We start from the raw sequence: 21,916 nt of genomic DNA, 5'->3' as shown, positions 1-21,916 counted from the left end.
AGAGCCTGGACCCTATTTTGGATTCTGTGTGTCCCTCTCTTTCTGCTCCTGCCTTGCTCATGCTTTCTCTCTGAAAAAACTAAATAACCATTAAAAACTAAAAGTATATATGTAATAAAATAGAATAAAATAAAATAGAATAATTTTAAATAAAATATAAAAAATAAATGAATAAATAAATAAATAAAAATATAAAGGAATTTGCTCTTTTTGTATCCAAGAAAGAGGAAGAAAAAAAAACAATGTAAACAAAAACAGAAACAAAGAAAATGAACAAATAAACCAGTAAACAGAATGACACCTGAATAAAGTTACATCCAGTTTACCCTAGAAGTGAAATGTTGAAACACCCTATAGTCTATACACTAAGCAGGTGGAGGGATTTTTGCTAGTCTTCTGAGGATGTGCGTGGAAGATGTGGTTGGGCGGGGCTTGGTGTAAAGCTCTGTTCTCCACTAGGTGGCGATGTTTATTGGGGTGGATCTGGGTGGGTACACGCATGTGTGTGCATGGTAGAAGTGAAAATTGCTTCACCCAGCTCCTTAGTCTCTGGTGCAGGACTTCAAGCTCTGACCTACTGGAGATCCAACACCCTTCCTTTCTCTCAGGCTTCTGTCTGCTCTCTGCCTCTACCCTGTTTGTGTCCATACTGTCCACCTGCCAGATGGTACCTCCCTCTAGGAGTTTTATCTCATTTGGAGTTGTGTTCCAAAAACCCAGACTTCAGAGACCCCCACAGCTTAGACCTTTGCCAATTCTCTGGGGGAGAGAATAGATGAACAATGGCTGGGTGCCGGTGTGCCCCAGAGAGCATTCACATGATCGTGCAGTAGCAGAGATTCAAATATTATGGCAAATCACAACACACAGCAGGCACCAGGTTTCCTGCACTCTGACATCTTTGTCCCAATACAAGCAAACATGGCTTCTCTCTGGGGTCCGCTGAGACCTTTGTAGTGGAGAGGCTGTATGGCCTCTACTAAATGCACTAGAAGTAGGGGGACTGCTTCTCCCTGTCTGGCACATGGGCCCTTCAGACTGTGCTGCCTGTTCCTGGGTATTTGCCCTATTTCCTCACCAGAAAACCACCAGGCACTGAGATGTGAACTTTCAGACTCTGACCTCCACTGCTTATAGAATCCTGGTCATATTGAAACCTTCTCCTTTCTCCCCATCAATGTTATTGAGGAGCAGTTTTCTTGTTCATTACCCTGAGAGTGTTTTCACTCTTTCTCTTTCTTTCTCTCCAGCTACTTTCAGAGAGGAGTGCTTTTCTTGCATGATCCCAATGTGCCACAGTCTCTTTATTTCTCTTTCTCTCTCTGCCTTCTCTCTGTGAAAATGGCTCCTTTCCCTCTGCAACTTTTCTCTCCCCCAGTTCACCTCTCTGGAATACATACCTGCCAAGTTCTGTGGCCCAAGTTATGCAGATTATTACATTAATCCTCAGATCAATTTCCTAGATTAACACCAAACATTAATCTAGCTGCATTTCAGGGACAAGACAACTCAGGGTCTCCATGCTGCTCTGCTACCTTAACTCCTCCCAGAGGGGACTTTATAGCTGTAAATGCCTTCATTAAAAAAGAAGGTCTCAAATCAATAAATTTTTTTACACATAACTTGTATATGTTTAATGTGTAGGAGAAGGAAGAGGTACCTTGGTGACTCAGTCAGTTAAGTGTCTGAGTCTTGGTTTTTGCTCAGATCTAGATCTTATACTTCCTGATATTGAGCTCTGAATTGTCAGGCTCCCCACTGACAGCAGGAAGCATGCTTGGAATTCTCTCTCTCCCTCTTTCTGTCTCTGTACCTCTCCTCCACTGCTGTCAAAATGAATAAATAAACTTAAAAAAAGAGAAAGATGAACAAACTAAACACACATTTGGAGTGAAGGAAATAAAAATTTAGAGGAGAGATAAATGAAGTAAATAATAGAAAAACAATAGAATGAATAAAGCCAATAGTTGGTTATTTGAAAAGACAAAAAATTTAATAAGCTATCTAAGCTTGCAAAGAAAAAAAGGGACTTCTAATAACTAAAAATCAGGAATTAAATGGGGACATTACTACTGAATTTACAAAGTTAAAAGGGATTATAAGAGAATACTATGAAAAGTTGTACTTCAGCAAATTATATAGCCCAGATTAAATTAACACATTCCTAGAAACACACAAATTAACAAAACTGACCCAAGAAGAAAGAGAAAATCAAAATATACCTATAACTTGTAAAGAGATTGACTCAACAATCAAAAATATTCCAACAAATAGAATCCCAGGACTAGATGATTTCACTGGTGAATTCTACCAAAATTTTAGTTAATGATACCCGTCTGTTTCAGAGATCTATAAAAACAGAAGAGAAGAAACATTTCCTAACTTATTTTATAAGGCCAGCATTACTCATATACCAAGGCCAGAGAAAGACACTATGAAAAAACTATAGGCAAATAACCCTTATGAATATAGATGCACAATCCTCAAAAAATACTTTCAGACAAAACCCAGAAGCATATTAAAAGTATTATATACCACGACAAAGTGAGAATTATACCATGAATATAAAAATGGTTCAACACGAGAAAAGCAATCAATATAATACACTACATTAATAGAATGAAGGGAAAAAATAATCACCTTAATTTATGCAATAAATGCATTTTAAAAATCCAACATTATCATCATAGGGACACTTTGCACACTAAGAATAGAAAATAACTTTCTCAGTAAGATGGAAGGCATTGATGAAGAATCTATAGATAACACTTTAATAACTTTTGAAAGCCTGAAAGTTTTCCATTGAAGATCAGCAACAAGACTCAGATGGATTCTGTTGCCACTGGTATTCAGCATTGTATTGCAAGTCCTAACTAGAACAATTAAGAAATAAAGAAATAAGAAATTGTGGTTTATATACACAATGGAGTACTACGTGGCAATGAGAAAGAATGAAATATGGCCCTTTGTAGAAACATGGATGGAACTGGAGAGTGTTATGCTCAGTGAAATAAGCCATACAGAGAAAGACAGATACCATATGGTTTCACTCTTATGTGGATCCTGAGAAACTTAACAGAAACCCATGGGGGAGGGGAAGGAAGAAAAAAAAAGAGGTTAGAGTGGGAGAGAGCCAAAGCATAAGATACTCTTAAAAACTGAGAACAAACTGAGGGTTGATGGGGCATGGGAGGGAGGGTAGGGTAGGTGATGGGTAGTGAAGAGGGCACCTTTTGGGATGAGCACTGGGTGTTGTATGGAAACCAATTTCACAATAAATTTCTTATATTAAAAAAAAAGAAATAAGGAAATAAGAGTCTTCAAAATTGGAAAAGAAAGAAAACTATTTCTGTTTGTAGATAACACAATCCAATATGTAGGAAATGTCAAGGAATCTACAAAAAAACACCCTAATGTGTATTGTAGTTTGATTTGTGTCCCCAAAGAATATGTTTAAATTTGAGGTACCCCCACTACTTTAGAATGTTACATTATTTGGAAATAAGGCCATTGCAAATGTAATTATTTAAGATGAGGTCATACTCAAGCAGGTTTGGCCATCAATCCAATATTACTGGTGTCCTTTAAAGACAGATGAAGAGACACAGATACACAAAAGAATGTCATGCAATGACTCACACACATATTGGATATACATCTACAAGCCAAGGAATTCCAAAGATTCTCAGACTCCCAGAAGCTGTAAGACACAAGGAAAGACAATTTCACAGGACCTTCAGAGAGCACATAGCCCTGCCAACACCTTGGTTTGAAATTTCTGGACTCCAAAACTGTGAGAGAATAAATTTCTGTGACTTAGTAAATTTATGTACATTTAAGTGACTTAGTGGTAATTTTTATGGAAGACCTAGGAATCTAATACAGATTATACTGTCAGAGAGTGGAGTACTGCTACAGCATATGTTTATAAATGTGGAGTGGATTTTGGAAATAATAGGTAGAAACTGAAATAATTTTGAGGTGTTTGAGAGAAAAATAATAGATAACTCTGATGGGAGAAATAAGAATATTAAATGTACTTCTGGTGAGTCATTAGGCATGATAAACATTTTGCTTTTGGACACTAGAGAAGATGTGAATCTTATAATATAGTAACAGTCTTGACTGAATTATGTCTTATTACTGGGAGAAAAGTGGAATTTGTAAACAGTGAACTTGGATATTTAGCCAAGGAAATTTCTAAGCACAATATGGAAGGTTCAAACTGGTTTCTACTTGTTGCTTATAGTAAAATATAAAAGGAAACATGATTGAGAAATTAAGCATTAAGCACAATGGCACCAGCATCTGATGATGTAGAAAATATTCTGTTTGTCTATATAATTGGTCTGAAAGCATGGCCAAGTGTGTGACTGGACAACAACTTGCTAAGGGATGTGAATTCTGGATTCAATCAAACATCTCAGCAAAAGCCAGAATAAGATACGTTATCTGGGAAGTGTCAGTGGAGAACCATCTTGTCTAATGGCTTGGTCCTCTATAAATAAAATGGGAGGCTAACAGAATTTGGAAAAATTTTTGCCAGGAAAAATGCTGGAAGCTTGGACTAAAAAGGACTGAGATGGGATAAAATTAAGGAAAAATAATGCCAAGGGTAGAACCAAGGATGCACAGGACAAAAATTGAAGCAATAAAGGATTATTCTCAGGCCCTGAAATCTAATGGAATCTTTCCTGTTGGGTTTTGGACATCCTTGGAATGCATGGCCAATATTTTGTCCTGTTTCTCTCTTTTGGAATAGGAATGTCTATCCTATGCCTATCTCACAATTGTATTTTGGAAAAAAATTAAATTGTTTTTTTAGTTTCACAGGTCCACAGATGGAGAAGTTTTTCCCAGGACAGACCATACCCAGAGTCACACCTATGATTGATTGATTGATTTTTTAAATTCTATTTAAATACAAGTTAGTTAACATAGAGTGTAATAATGATTTCAGAAGTAGAATTTAGTGATTCATCACTTATAACATCCAGTGCCCATCCTAAAAATTGCCCACCTTAATGCCCATCACCCATTTAGCCCATTTCCCCATCGAACACCCCTCCAGCAACCCTCAGTTCGTTCTCTATATTTAAGAGTCTCTTATGGTTTGCCCCCCTCTCTTTGTACCTTATTTTTTTCCCTTTCTTTCCCTGATGTTCATAAGTTGTGTTTCTTAAGGTCCATGAGTGAAATCATATGATATTTATCTTTCTCTAAATGACTTCTTTCACTCTGCATAATACACTCTAGTTCCATCCATGTTGTTGCAAATGGCAATAATCCATTCTTTTTTCATTGCTGAGTAATATTCGATTGGACGTATATTCCACAACGTCTTTATCCATTCACCAGTCAATGGAAAGTTGACTACTTAGTAGTGCAATTTCAGAGTAGTAGTAATGTTGTTATAGTTTTTAATTTTTTGAGAAACTTCCATACTATTTTCCAGAGTGGCTGCACCAGTTTTCATTCCCACCAACAGTGCAAAATGGTTCCAATTCCTCCACATCTTCAACAATATCTGTTATTTATTGAGTTGTTAATTTTAGCCATTCTGACAGGCGTGAGGTGATATCTTATCATGGTTTTGATTTGCATTTCCCTGATGATGAGTGCTACTGAGCATCTTTTCATGTGTCTGTTGGCCATCTGTATCACTTCTTTGAAAAGTGTGTGTCCATGTCTTTTGCCCATTTCTTCACTGGATTATTTGTTGGTTTTTTTTGGGGGGGGGTGTTGAGTCTGATAAATTATTATAGATTTTGGATAATAACCCTTTATTCAATATGTCATTTCCAAATATCTTCTCCCATTCTGGCAGTTACCTTTTAGTTTTACGGATTGTTTCTTTTACTGTGCAGAAGATGTGTATATTGATGAGGTCCAGTAGCCAAATTAATGTTAAGAAATAAAACCAAAGCGGGAGGCATCATAATTCCAGACTTCAAGCTGTATTACAAAGCTGTAATCATCAAGAGTATGGTACTTGTGCAAAAACAGACACATAAGTCAATGGAACAGAATAAAGAACTTAGATATGGACCCACAACTATATGGTCAACTAATATTTGACAAAGCAAGAAAGAGTATCCAATGGATAAAAGACAGTCTCTTCAGCAAATGGTGTTCGGAAAACTCGACAACCACACACAGAAGAATTAACCTGGACCACTGTCTTACACCATACACAAATGAAAAAGTTATTACCTATTCTTTTCAAACTATTCCAAAAATAGAAATGGATAGAAAACTTCTGAACTCATTCTATAACACCAGCATTACCCTCATTCAAAGACTCCACTAAAAAAACTACAAACCAATATCCCCGATGATGATATATGCAAAATTTCCCATTAAAATATTAGCAAATTGAATCAAACAAAACATTAAAATAATTATTCACCATGATCGAGTGGGACTTATAACTGACCTTCAAGTGTATTTCAACACTGCAAATCAATCAATGTGATATACTACATTAATAAAAGAAAGGATAACCGTGTGTTCCTCTCAATTCAGAAAAGGTGTTTACCAAAGTACAACATCTCTTCATGATAAAAACCCTCAGTAAAGTAGGGATATAGTGAAAATCTCAACAAATTGAAGGCCATATACAAAAAACCCACAGATAATACCCTCTTCAATGGCGAAAAAATGAGAGCTTTTCATTTTTCTCTGTGGTTAGGAACAAATCAAGAATATTCACTCTTAGCACTGTAATTTAACATAGTGTTGGAAGTCCTAGCCTCAACAATCAAACAACAAAAAGAAATAAAAGGCATCTAAATTAACAAGGAAGAAATAAATTGTACACTATTTGCAGAAGACATGATACTGTATATAGAAAACTCAGAAAACTCCACCAAAAATTTTCTAGAACTGATACATGAATTCAGTAAATGAATTCAGTAAATACATGAATTATGTAGAAATAAACATAACCAAAGAAGTAAAAGATGTGTACTCTGAAAACTATAAAATACTGATGAAAGTAATTGAAGATGATACAAAGAAATGGAAAGAACATTCAATTCTCATTGAATGGAAGAAAAAATATTGTTAAAATACCTGTACTACTCAAAGCAATCTATGCATTTATTGCAATCCCTATCAGAATACCAATAGCATTTTTCATATAGCTAGAACAAGTAATCCTAAAGTTTGTATGGAACCACAAAAGATCCTAATTAGTCAAAGCAATCTTGAGAAAGACAAGCAAAGCTGGAGGCATCAGAATTCCAGACTTCAAGTTATATTATAAAGCTGTAGTAATCAAGACAGAATGGTACTGGCACAAAAACAGACACATAGAGCAATATAACAGAATAGAAAACCTATAAATAAATCCATAACTATATAGTCAACTAATGTTCAACATGCAGGAAATAATATCCAATGGGAAAAGAATGTCTCTTCAACAAATGGTATTGGGAAAACTGGACAGCAACATGCAGAAGAATGAAACTAGACCAATTTCTTACACCAATTTCTTGAAAATAAACTCAAAATCGATGAAAGAACTAGCAGTAAGACATGAAAACATCAAAATCCTAGAGGCAAAAACAGGCTACAATCTCTATGACTTCAGCCGCAGGAACTTTTTATTACACATGACTACAGAGGCAAGGGAAACAAAGGCAAACATAATTGATTGATTTAGATGATAATTTAGACTTCATCAAAATTAAAAACTTGTCAATAAAGGAGAATATCAAGAAAGTTAAAAGATATCCTACAAAATAGAAGAAATATTTATAAATCATATATCTATTAAGATTTAGTATCCAGGATATATAAATTACATTTACAACCCAAAACAAAGAGATGAACAACCCAGTTAAAAGCTGGGGAAAGGAATTTAGTGGGCTAAAAGCCACTGAATTGTTTATTGAATATTGTAAATTTGTGGTATATGGATTATATCAATAAAGCTGTTGTATTTAAATATTTTTAAATGATTTTTTAAATTTTCAACAGAGAGAGAGAGAGAGAGAGAGAGAGCAAGTGGGGGAGGTCCAGAGAGAGAGGAACGAGGATCTGAAGAGGTCTCCTCTCTGACAGCAGAGGGACCAATGCTTGAACTTTCAAACCATGAGATTGTGACCTGATTTGAAGTCAGACGCCTAACCAACAGAACCACCCAGGTACCCCTAAGCTGTTGTATTTAAAAAAGAAAATTTGATTTAAAAAATGAGTAGGGATTGTAATACTGGATTAGTCAATGGTTTCTTAGATATGCTATTTAAGCACAAGCGACAGAATAAAAAATAGATAATTCAACCTTATCAAAATTAAAAACTTTTGTGCCAAAGTCATAATAAAGAAAATGAAAAAAAAAACACAGAATGGGGAAAAAACATTTGTAATCATATATTTGAACAAAATCTCGTATCTAGAATATATAAAGAAATCCTATAGCTAAATGATAAAAAGATAATCCAGTTTTAAAAAATGGGCAAAGGATCTGAATAGACATTTCTCTAAAAGTATAAAAATGGCCAATAAGCACAAGAAAAGCTGTTCAGCAACATTAGCCATCATGGAATTCAATTAATTACAAATCACAATCACAGCAAGATGCCACTTCACACCCACAAGGTACTTATCATTAAAAAAAACAACACATTTTCATGAGGATGTGAAAAAGTTGAAACCTCGTTCATTGCTGGTGGTAATGTGAAATAGTGTAGCCACTGTGGAAATAAGTTTGGCAGTTCCTCAAAATATTATTATGAAATTATCATATGATCCAGCAATTCCCTTCCTAGGTATATACCCAATAGAAATGAAACATGTCCACACAAAAATGTGCACACGAATATTTATTGCAGTGTTGTTCATAATCATCTCAAAGCAGAAACAACCCAAATAATCTCCAACTGATAAGTGGGCAAAGTATGGTTTATCCCTTTAATGGAATGTTATTTGGCAATAAAAAGAATGAAGTAGTGATACCTGAAATAACACGGAAGATCCCTTGAAACATTATGCTAAGTGAAAGCCAATCACAAAGGAAAACATATTGAATGATTCCATTTATACGAAATGTTCAGGGTGGGCAAAGCTATATAAATAGTAAAAAGATATTATTAGGTTATTGGTTGATTAGGGTTGGGGTGCTGTGAAGAAATGGAGAGTGTCTGGTCATAAGTCCAGGGTGACTTTTGGGGGTGATGAACATGTTCTAAAATTATACTATAGTGATGATTGCATAAATTTTGAATATACAAAAAACACTGAATTGTACAATTTAAAAGTATGTGAATTATGGATTTATAGGGAAGATCGCAGAGTAGGAGGACCATATGGTGCAGTCTGATTGGGTGGGAGCCAGAGCTGTGGGCAATAAAAGAATTCTTATTGAATACACCGCAAGGGAGCAGCAGGCAGTGCAGCAAAGGAGAGACTGTCTGCCACAAGGTGGTGGTGAGGGGCTATGCCTCAATAGGATGGATTGAGGAAGTATGGGAACATGTGAAGTTTTCCCTTTTTTGGTAACTGTGCTAGTTGTAAGTAACACATTGGTTAGTTAGGGCCTATGGCCATTTTGAGGTAGGTTGCTTAATGAGCATGTTTGCACTCAACTTGGTGGTCACTGTGGGTACTTTCACCTTGCTCAAGTGTCCATTGCTCAAGATTGTTGCTAAAAAGCAGCCTCTATAGACCCTAGTATCACCTCGTCTTACCCTGAATACAACTAGAGAAGATTCACTGCAGTGTAAATAACTCACAAAATGACTTCAGACTGGCAGAATAAATTCCACAAAAATTAAATGTACAGATGAGGCTAGACTGAAAAGGGTAAGAAGGGCAAAGTCACAGCTGGGAACTAAATGGACATGTAGGATGTTCCCTGTTGGGGAAAGGAGGGACACCATCCATGGGCACCTAAAAGGGAGATAAACAGACCCCTGTTCTGGAGCACCTGCAAGGGGAAGACAAACGTCCATAACATTTGGCTTTGAAAACCAGAGGGGCTGAATTTCATAAGTTCTTACAACAACTGGCACTTAAAACCTTGAACTTCAACAAAATGAGGGAGAGCTGGGAAGGTGAGAGGAAACTGAGTCCCTGCACTTAAAGAGACAGAAAAATAAACAGCCCATAGAAATAGAGCATATAAGCAGAAATTTGAAAAGTTTTCTGGGGCATACAGGAGGGAGAGTTATTTACTCATCTCAGGCCCTGTCCCAGAGGAACAGAAATTGCTGGGGAACTCCTCTAGGAACAAAGGAACTGGAAAGCATCATTTACCTCCTCCACCCCCCAGTTTAAACACACAAGCACCTAAGGGACTAGCTACCTAACTTGTTAGCACTGCAGCACTGTCCTCACACAATGTGCTTCCATGGAACCAGACAGGCCACTTCAGTCCCGGTGCTTCAAGGCCTTCAAGCAGAGGAGCTGGGGGCACAAAACTTGCTGACACTGATGCCTCATTGCCCTCCTCCTTCCTTGCACTGTGCTTCCAAGGAACTAACTCTCTAGAGGGTGCCTCAGTCCCATTGTTACAGGATCCCTTTTGTAGAGGACCTAGAGCATGCAAAACTTGTTACAATTGATGTTCCACCACCCTGGTCCTGCACTGCCCTTCTGTAAACCTAAATATGCCACTTCAGTCTTGATGCTGTAGGTCCCCTTTCATGGTGTGCAAAGCTTACTAACACTGCCACCCACTGCACTGCCTCTGTGCTGTGCTCTGTAGGATCAGCTTTCTCCAATATGTTCCTGGCCAGAGCCCACACAGGGTGGTGATGAAGGCCTGACAGTGGGAAAACAGCCACTTCAGTGGCTAGCAATACTCTAAAGTGACTCCTGTCCCAGAGAGAGAAGGGAAGATAACTACACATGTCAGTGAGAGGCCACAACAGTGGGCTGGAGGCAGACAACTTTTCCAACTGCAGGTGCCACCCACCAATGAAAGTTTCTCAAGGGACATCACAGGGAAATCCCCCTGCAGTTTGGTGTTACTGCATGTCTGGCAAACACCTAGTCTGACTCAAGCCCAAGGTATCCCCAAACTGGCCCACCAACAGCACAGGTATTATAATAGACAGGTGCTATTATGAGAACCACACTGCTTATAATAGACAAAGAAAGCCAGTGAAGGTGACTGGACTGATGGGAAAAGCAGCTCAGACACAATAGCAAGGCACATGCATCACACATAGGAGATATCCCTGAAGCGCCAGTTTCTAGTGAACAGGTACACTACATGGCAGAGTCTATAGGACCTTTTCTTCATAAGGACACTAATCCAGGGCAGGTTATGTAGATTTATTTCCTAACACAGATACAGACACAGAGAGTTAGACAAAATGAGAATAGAGAGGAACGTGTTAAAAAAAAAAAGACAAAAATCACAGCAAGAGACCTAAGCAAAACAGATGTAAGTAACATGCCTGACAGGAAATTTAAAGCTGTGTTCATAAAGATAATCACAGGGATTGAGAAAAAGTGGAGGACATCAGTGAGACCCTTTAAAAAGATGGAAAACATAAAAAAGAACCGATCACAGATGAAGAACACAATAAATGAAATTAAAAACATACTTGATAGAATAAATAGCAGGCTATAGGAAGCAGAGGAAGGAATTAATGACCTGGAAGACTGTGTAATAGAAATTAATCAAAGTTAGCAAATGAGAGGGAAAAAATGCAAAAAAGAGAACAGACTTAGGGAATTCAGTGACTCCATCAACTATAATAACATTCACATTATAGGGATGCCAGTACAAGAAAAAGAAAGAAAACGGGCCAAAAATTTTAGTTAAAGAAATAATAGCAGAAAACTTTCCTAATCTGAAGGAAACAGATATCCAGACACAGGAAGTATACGGATCCCTCCAAAAAATCAACCCAAAGAGGTTCACTTCAAGACACATAGTAATTAAATTGAAAAAAAAAATAAAGATAAAAAATTTTTAAAGCACCAATAGCAAAGTAGGCAGTTACATACAAGGGAAAACCCAGGGAATTTTTCAGCAGAAACTTTGCAGGCCAGAAGAGATTGGCATGATATATTCAAACTGCTGAAAAGGAAAAATTTTCAGCCAAGAACACTCTGTTCAGCAAAGCTATCATTCAGAATAGAAAGGAAAGATAGTCTTCCAGACATTAAAAAAAAAACACTAAAGGAGTTCATTCCCATTAAACCTTCCATGAAAGAAATATTAAATCGAACTCTCAGAGAGGAAAGGAAAGGCCATAAATGAGACTATGAAATATATCCGCAAAAATCAGTCAAGGGATTCACAAAATAAAATGATACAAAATATAACACCATATACCCCAAAAAATGTAGTGGGAAAGAGGAGTAAAAAATGCATGTAAATTTAAGTGATTATCAACTTAATATAGACTACTATATGCAAAAGTAGTTATATACCAACTTAAAGGTAACCAAAAATTAAAAACCAGTAATACCTAAATGGCAATGAAAACATATCTATCATTAATTACTTTGAATGTAAATGAACTAAACGCTCCAATCAAAAGACATAGGATGACAGAGTGGATAAAAAAATATAAGATCCATCTGTATGCTGCCTACAAAAGACTCACTTCAGATCAAAAGGCACCTGCAGATTGAAAGTAAAGGAATGGAGAAATATTTATCATGCTAATGAATGTCAAATAAAGCTGGAGCATCAGTATTTATTATTGGAAAAATACACTTTAAAACAAAGACTATAACTAGACAAAGATACTATATAATAATAAAGGGGACAGTCCAACAAGAACATACAACAATTTTAAATATTTATGCACCCAACATTGAGGCACGCAAATACATAAAACAGTTTAATTACAAACATAAAGGAACTAATCCATAGTACTACAATAATAGCAAGGGACTTTAACACCCCACATACATCAATGGACAGATCATCTAAGCAGAAAATTAACAAGGAAACAGTGGCATTGAATGACACACTGGAGCAGATGGATTTAACAGACATATTGAGAATATTTCATCCTAAAACAGTAGAATACACATTTTTTTTCAAATGCACATGGAACATTCTGTAGAATATATCACATCTTAGGCCACAAAACAAGTCTCAACAAATTCAAAAAGATGAAAGTCATAGTATCCAACTTTTCTGACCATAACTCTATGAAATTAGAAACCAACCACAAATTCATGGAGGTAAAATAATATGCTACTAAACAATGAATGGATCAACCAATAAATGAAAGAGAAAACTAAAAATTACATGTAAACAAATGAAAATGAAAACACAACAGTCCAAAATATTTGGGATTCAGCAAATACAGTTTCAAGAGGAAAGTTTATACGAATACAGGCTTACTTGAAGAAGCAAGAAAAATTTTTAATAAACAACATAACCTTATAATAAGGATATAGAAAAAGAAAAAAATGACACCCAAAAACAACAGAAAGAAGGAAGTGATAACTATTAGAGTAGAAATAAATGATATAGAAACTGAAAAATGAATAGAACAGAATGAATGAAACCAGTTGGTTCCTTGAAAAAAAACTCAACAAAATTGAAAACTCCAGCCAGACTCATTAAAATAAGAAATGACTCAAATTAAGAAAATCACAAATGAAAAAGAAGGAATAACAACCAACACCACAGAAATACAAACAATTTTAAGAGAATATTGTGAAAAATTACATGTCAACAAATTAGATGACCTAGAAGAAATTGATAAGTTCTTAGAAACTTATAACCTACTAAAACTGAAGTAGGAAGAAATAGAAACCTTGATACCCAAACCAGATAACAATACCACCAAAAAAAGAGAATCACGAACCAATATCTCTGATTAACATAGAAACAAAACCCTCAACAAAATAATAGCAAACTGAATCCAACAATATACTTAAAAAATGATTCATTACTATATATAATCCTTTCAATAGATGCAGAAAAAGCAATTGACAAAGTGAACCATCCATTCATGGTAAAAAATATGAACAAAGTAGGTTTGGACAGAGCATAGCTCAATGCAATAAAAACGTTAAGTGAAAAACCCACACTGTACATTATACTCAATTGGGAAAAAGTTCTCAGTTTTCCTAATGCTAAGGTCATGAGCAGGACAAGGATATCCATGCTCACTTTTATTCAATGTAGTATCAGAAGTCCTATTCACAGCAATCAGACAAGAAAAAAAAACATTAAAAGGCATCCAAATTGATGAGAGAAGTAAAACTATTTGCAGAGAATAATATATAGATGCTATATATAAACCTAAAGACTTCACCAAAAAAATTAGAATTGATCAATGAATTCAGTAAAGTCACAGGATACAAAATCAAGGTAGAGAAATTGGTTGAATTTTTATATCATAATAATGAAGCAGCAGAAAGAGAATTTAAGAAATCAATCCCATTTGCAATTGTACCTAAAATGATAAAGTACCCAGAAATAAACTTAACCAAAGAGGTGAATGGCCTGTACTCTGAAAACCATGAAACTCTGATGAAAAAAATTGAAGATGCAAAGAAGTGGAAAGACATTCCATGCTCATGAGTTGGAAGAAGAAATATTGTTAAAATGTCTATAGGACTGAAAGAAATCTAGAGATTTAATATAATATGTATCAAAATACCAACAACATTTTTCACAGAACTGGAGAAAATTATCCCAAAATTTGTATGGGACCAGAAAAGACCTCGAATAGCGAAAGCAACCTTGAAAAAGAAAAACATAGCTGGATATATCACAATTCTAATCTTTGAGTTATACTACAAAGTTGTAGAAATCAAAACAGTATGGTACTGACACAAAATAGACACATAGATCAATGTAACAATACAGAAAACCCACAAACCCATAATTGTATGTCAATGAATATCGGAAAAAAACGAGAAAGAATATCCAAAGGGAAAAAGAAAGTCTCTCCATTAAATGGTGTTGGGAAAACTGGACAGCTACATGCAAAAAAATGAAACTGGACCACTGTCCTACACCATACAGAAAAATAAATTCAAAATGGATGAAAGTCCTAAATTTGAGACTGGAAACCATCAAAATACTAGAAAAGAACACAGACAGTAACCTTTTTGACATCACTATGGAAACATCTTTCTAGATATGTCTCCTGAGGCTAAGGAAACAAAAGCAAATTAATCTATTGGAATTTAATCTAAACAAAAAGCTTCTTCTGCATAATGAATGAAACAAACAACAAAACTAAAAGGCAACCTACTGAACTGGAAAATATATTTGCACATGACATAACTGATAAAGGGTTTTTATCCAAAAATGTATAAAGAAGATATAAAACTCAACACTCAAAAAACAATAAAATAAAACAAAAACTAAAAATGTGAAGATATGAATAGACCTTTTTCCAAAGAATTAACAAAGATGTCCAACAGACACATGAAAAGATGCTCAACGTCATTGGTCATCAGGGAAATGCAAAATAAAACTACAATGAGATATCACCTCACACCTGTCAGAATGACTGAAATGAACAACAGAAACAACAACAGGTGTTGACAAGGATGTGGAGAAAGGGGAAACTTCTTGTACTGTTGATGTGAATGCAAACTGGTGCAACCACTGTGGAAAACAGTATGGAGGTTTCTCAAAAAGTTAAAAATATAAATACCCTATGATCCAGCAATTGTATTACTGGTTATCTACCCCTAAAATTAAAAAAAACAACAACAGTAATTTAAAGGGATTAAGTCACCACAATGTTTATAGTAGCATTATTTTTTTTCAATATATGAAATTTATTGTCAAATTGGTTTCCATACAACACCCAGTGCTCATCCCAAAAGGTGCCCTCCTCAATACCCATCACCCACCCTCTCCTCCCTCCCACCCCCCATCAACCCTCAGTTTGTTCTCAGTTTTTAAGAGTCTCTTATGCTTTGGCTTTCTCCCACTCTAACCTATTTTTTTTCCTTCCCCTCGCCCATGGGTTTCTGTTAAGTTTCTCAGGATCCACATAAGAGTGAAACCATATGGTATCTGTCTTTGTATGGCTTATTTCACTTAGCATCACACTCTCCAGTTCCATCCACGTTGCTACAAAGGGCCATATTTTGTTCTTTCTCATTGCCCTGTAGTACTCCATTGTGTATATAAACCACAATTTCTTTATCCATTCATCAGTTTATGGACATTTAGCCTCTTTCCATAATTTGGCTATTGTTGAGAGTCTGCTATAAACATTGGGGTACAAGTGCCCCTATGCATCAGTACTCCCGTCTCCCTTGGGTAAATTCCTAGCAGTGCTATTGCTGGGTCATAGGGTAGGTCTACTTTTAATTTTCTGAGGAACCTCCACACTGCTTTCCAGAGTGGCTGCACCAATTTGCATTCCCACCAACAGTGCAAGAGGGTTCCCATTTCTCCACATCCTCGCCAGCATCTATAGTCTCCTGATTTGTTCATTTTGGTCACTCTGACTGGCGTGAGGTGATATCTGAGTGTGGTTTTGATTTGTATCTCCCTGATGAGGAGTGACGTTGAGCATCTTTTCATGTGCCTGTTGGCCATCCGGATGTCTTCTTTAGAGAAGTGTCTATTCATGTTTTCTGCCTATTTCTTCACTGGGTTATTTGTTTTTTGGGTGTGGAGTTTGGTGAGTTCTTTATAGATTTTGGATACTAGCCCTTTGTCTGATATGTCATTTGCAAATATCTTTTCCCATTCTGTTGGTTGCCTTTTAGTTTTGTTGGTTGTTTCCTTTGCTGTGCAGAAGCTTTTTATCTTCATAAGGTCCCAGTAATTCATTTTTTCCTTTAATTCCCTTGCCTTTGGGGATGTGTTGAGTAAGAGATTAGCATTATTTTTAATAGCCAAATTATAGAAGCAGCCCCCATGCCCAATGATAGATGAATGGCTAAAGAGGAAGTGATTTTATATATATATATATATATATATATATATATATATATTCAGCCATAAAAAGAATGATATCTTGCCACTTGCAAAAACATCGATGGAGCTATAGAGTATCATGCTAAGCAAAATGAATGAGAAAAAGACAAATATAATATGATTTCACTCATGTGGAATTTAACAAACAAAACAAACATGCAAAGGAAAAAAAAGAGAGAAAGAAACAAAACAAAAAACAGACTCTTAACTATAGATAACAAACTGATGGTTACCAAAGATGAAGTAGGCGGGGGTATGGGTGAACTAGGTGATGTGGTTTAAGATGTGCACCCGGCATGAGGAGCACTGGGTGAGGCATAGAATTGTTGAATCACTATACTGTACAGCTGAAACTAGTATAACACTGTGTGGTAACTATATTGAAATTAAAAACAACTTACAAATCTTTGAATTATATCTCAATAGAGCTTTTTAAAACCTGAACTCAATTGATTTCAGGGGATGTTTATCAGTAATGAGCCAAATTTGTGAACATGAGATTCAAATCAAAAGCTAATAATTAGTGATAAAAACACATTTACTCACTAAAATGAAAAACATAAAGTAATAATACCTGGAAAATTATTTTTACTTAAGACTAGTAGATTGTACTATTCCATATGGATCATGTTTCTGTTTAATAACCTCTTCAAGAAATGGAAATAGTATAGCAGCACCAGTATTCCAGGACTAAAACATACACATACACCTAATCACACAAACTTATGTTTTTTTCATGTTTGAGGGTGTATATTTGAAAATCATTTGAATAACTTTTCTGCAAGATATGTTTAGTGTAGGATGCTTTCAATAAAAATAAGATACAGAGCTAAAAAGTCATTTTTTAAAAAAATTATAGAATTATGTTCTCCTAAAATTTGTGGTATGGGACAGAGTTATTAGGCATGATCCAATCCATAGTTGCCCCATACATGGTGTAATGTGAAGAGTGCCTCCTCAAACTTCTTTGTCCCACTGTCTCTAATTTAGAACTTTAAATCCTCACCTTTATTTGGAGTTATTCTTTCAGGATTATGGGGAAGCAATGGTGCCTTACACCTATACAGTATATTACCGTTTTCTATACAACATATTACCATTTTCAAAGTGCCTTTACATACATTATGTCATTGAATTCTAATAACTTTAGGTTGGAAATATTGTTATACAACTTTTGTAGGCAGAGAAAATTAATGGTCAGTGAGGTTAATTTATACTCACCTAGTGGAATGTAAGTCACAAAAAAAGCTGAATCTTGATCATTGAAAGTTCAGTTTTAAGTTCACTTTCCATGGTATCCACGCTACTTTAAAAGTTGAGCTCACCCCGAAGCATCTATTCAAGTGAGACTCCTATAAGGGGAACAGAGAGGTGGGAATAACTAACATAGTATCTCATTAGTCCCAGAAAACTATAGAATGACTTACTTTCCCAGACTCACTAGTTGTCATCCAGAACAGAGGTAGGCTCTGAGTTATGGAAGTTGGTATATAAGAGGAAGAAGAAAGGACTTGAGGAGCAGATGTAAAAAAAAATGTTAACTCAGTATGAAATAGATATTAAAGGAATATATGTTTGTTAAATATGGTCGTCTTGAATATTTTACAAGCACAGAAAATAACTTTTAATCATAAATGGATATTTTACTTATTTTATATTGTTTTCTTTCAATAATTTAAATGAGCCCAGTTATATATAAACATGTTAGAAAAATATTCTTTCTTCTTTGTAGAACTCAGAATTGCTGTATGTCCTATTCTTACCACAAAGAGTTTTACGCCTTTAGATTCTTTACTTCTGATTTTCTTTTGATAACACATTGCTTTTCATTATGTTTCCCTTTTCTATTCTTCAAAATAATCCTATTATGTGGCACTGTAACATCTTCTTTATTAATTTCTGCAAATGAAATTGGTTTGCTTTAAGTCCCACATAAATAAATTAACTGCAGTTATTCAGTTATGAATCATAACTCTTCCTTTCCCAAAAACATCTGTAACCCATTGCTTTGGAATACCTTCCTTTCTCTTTATTCTTTTTAAATGTTTTGTTCTGGGGCGCCTGGGTGGCTCAGTCGGTTAGGTGTCCAACTTCGGCTCAGGTCATGATCTCACAGTTTGTAAGTTCAAGCCCTGCATTGGGCTCTGTACTGACAGCTCAGAGTCTGGAGCCTGCTTCAGATTCTGCGTCTCCCTCTCCATCTGCCCCTCCCATGCTTGCACTCTCTCTCTCTCTCTCTCAAAAATAAATAAACATTAGAAAAAAAATAAAAAATAAATAAATAAATGTCTTGTTCAGAGGATACTTCAGTATTTAAAGACTGATACTCAACCAGTACATTTTCTAATACTGAAGAAACACAATGCCCTCCTGCTTATCTGACCTTATTTCTTTTCTTTGAAGATATGTGTTAGAAAACAACTTGCTTTATTTTTCACAGTTGCAGATAAACTACCACTAACTTTTCAATACACTGAATGTTGTAATTTTATGTATCTCCTTGAAAGAAATGAGATTTGGTATTCTTGTTAAAAAGATAAGCTCGGTCTGTGCCTGAATTCTGATTTTAATTCTGTTTCAAATTCCATCCGGTCATTTCTATCACATACCTAAGAGTGGGTGACTTGATTTTTTTAATAACCATATCCATTTCTCCATTTGTAAATTGGTAAGATGATGTTGCTATATATGTATTCAGGGGTATATGAAAAATAATGAGAATTTCTATATTTAGCATAACTAAATTTTCATAAGTGGCAGAGAAGGTCTATAGTGTTTATGTTATGATTAAAGTTGAAACTATACATGTATCTACATGTGCAAAATCCAATGAATATATAGGTCCAAATAAATATCTCATAAAGTTAAATGTAGCATTTTATAGTTGAGTAATCACTTTCACATATACTATATTTTTAAAATAATTTCATTAATTTATGCATTTCACATGTAGCCATATTCTTTCTTTCAAAATGTACTTATATACAGCTCACAGATATTTCATGATAGACAGAAGTAATTCAAGAAAAAGTGACTTATTTGGATAATTATCTCCATTTTCCATTTCAGATTGCACATATACTTAAAGTATTGTTTTTCTTTTTAAGCTATGTTTTTTCTAAATGCAGCCAATTTAAGTTTAATAGACCCTGGGTCCTTATAGTATTTTTATATTCTCAATTTTATGTGAATAAATAATTTTATATTGAGTTGCTATTTGCTGCATGGAAAATTGCCAGCCACTAACCTACCTATTCTTTAGTGAATTGCTTTCAAAGGCTGCCATATCAGTGCAAGTATCAAGATGCTTCAACTTAAAGTAACAAAAAACAGAGAAAAGTAGAATAAAAAGGAAGATATTTATTTCCCCCATTAAAGAAATCCAATTTAGACATATCCTGTGTAGGTCATTACATTGACTCAGTGATGTCATCATGGATTTAGGTCTTTTCTATTTTTTGTTCTGGTATCTTCATTGTCCTAGCTTTGTCTTTAAGCCATTTTCCCTCTGCCCCAGAAAACACAATGTCTAATGAAATAAAATGTAGGTTTTCCTTCCTTATGTTTTTTTTTAAGAAGAAATATTTGTCAAAAATCTCCAACTTATCTGTTTATTCTCATTAGCTAAAGGTGAATCACATACTCACCTATAAGTCAAACATTGCCTGAATTTAAGAGATCACTGTTATTAGATTATAATACTCAGGACTTACCCTTGGGTCATGTGGTGGAGAGATAGAATTCCTGTATTAAACTGTAGGTCTCAGCAGCAAGTATGAAGAAAATAGTACCTATTAGGGAGGTAGATGATCAAAAGTGTCTGCTATATTTAGGAATTGACAACTTCTCCTTAGGCCTTTTCCTGGGAAGCTTTCGTGATGACTATCCTGGCAGTCTGTTCATGTAATCTTAGAGTTTCTTTTGAGAATTTCCCATATTTCTTTTGAAAGTAGGTCTAAAACAAGGCCCTGAAATTTTGACTTTATGTCAAATATATTACTTGATTTGTATTGCTCATATGTATCTAATGAAAAGATATTGAGGAACAATTTACATATAATAACCTATTCCTATATTAAAAATTAATTCATTTTTAATTTGTTTACGTTTTTATTTATTTTTGAGAGAGACAGAGAGCAAGTAGGGGAGGAGCAGAGAGAGAGACAGAGAGAGAGAGAGAGAGAGAGAGACAGAATCCGAAGCAGGCTCCAGGCTCTGAGCTGTCAGCACAGAGCTGGACGCGGGGCTTGAACTCATGAAACATGAGATCATGACCTGAGTCTAAGTCAGATACTCAACTGACTGAGCTACCCAGGTGCTCCATTTTTAAATTTAAGTATAATAAAATATAACATTATATTAGTTTTTGGTGTATAATATGATTCAACGATTATGTACATTACTCCGTGGTCATCATGATAAGTGTACTCTTAATACACTTCACCTATTTCACACATCCCCCTTACCTCCCCTCTGGCAACCACCAGTTTGTTCCCTATATTTAAGACTCTGTTTCTTGTTTGGCACACTTTTTCTTTGCTTGTTTGTTTTCTTCTTAAATTCTGCCTATGAGTGAAATCATATGGTATTTGTCTTTTTCTGAATGACTTATTTTGCTTATAATTAGAACCTCTAAATCCATCCATGTTGTTTTAAATGGAAAGGTACCATTCTTTTTAATGGCTGAGTAATGTGCCACTACATCTGTGTATCTATCTATCTATCTATCTATCTATCATCTATCTTTCTATCTACTTATCTATCCATTTCACATCTTCTATAACCATTTATCTATGGACAAACACTTGGGTTGATTCCATAAATTGGCTACTATAAATAATGCTGTAATAAACATAGGAGTTTCAAAGTAGCGTTTGTATTTTCTTTGGGTAAATACCCAGCAGTGGATTTGCTAGATCCTATGGTAATTATTTTTTTTTTAATTTTTTAAGGAAATTCCACAGTGACTGTACCAACTTGCATTCATAGCAATAGTGCAGAAAGGTTGCTTTTTTTTCATATCCTTGCCAACAC

This window comes from Prionailurus bengalensis, chromosome X (assembly GCF_016509475.1).
Source record: "Prionailurus bengalensis isolate Pbe53 chromosome X, Fcat_Pben_1.1_paternal_pri, whole genome shotgun sequence".
In the NCBI taxonomy this organism is placed as follows: domain Eukaryota; kingdom Metazoa; phylum Chordata; class Mammalia; order Carnivora; family Felidae; genus Prionailurus; species Prionailurus bengalensis.
Note: the sequence above shows the minus strand (reverse complement) of the source record.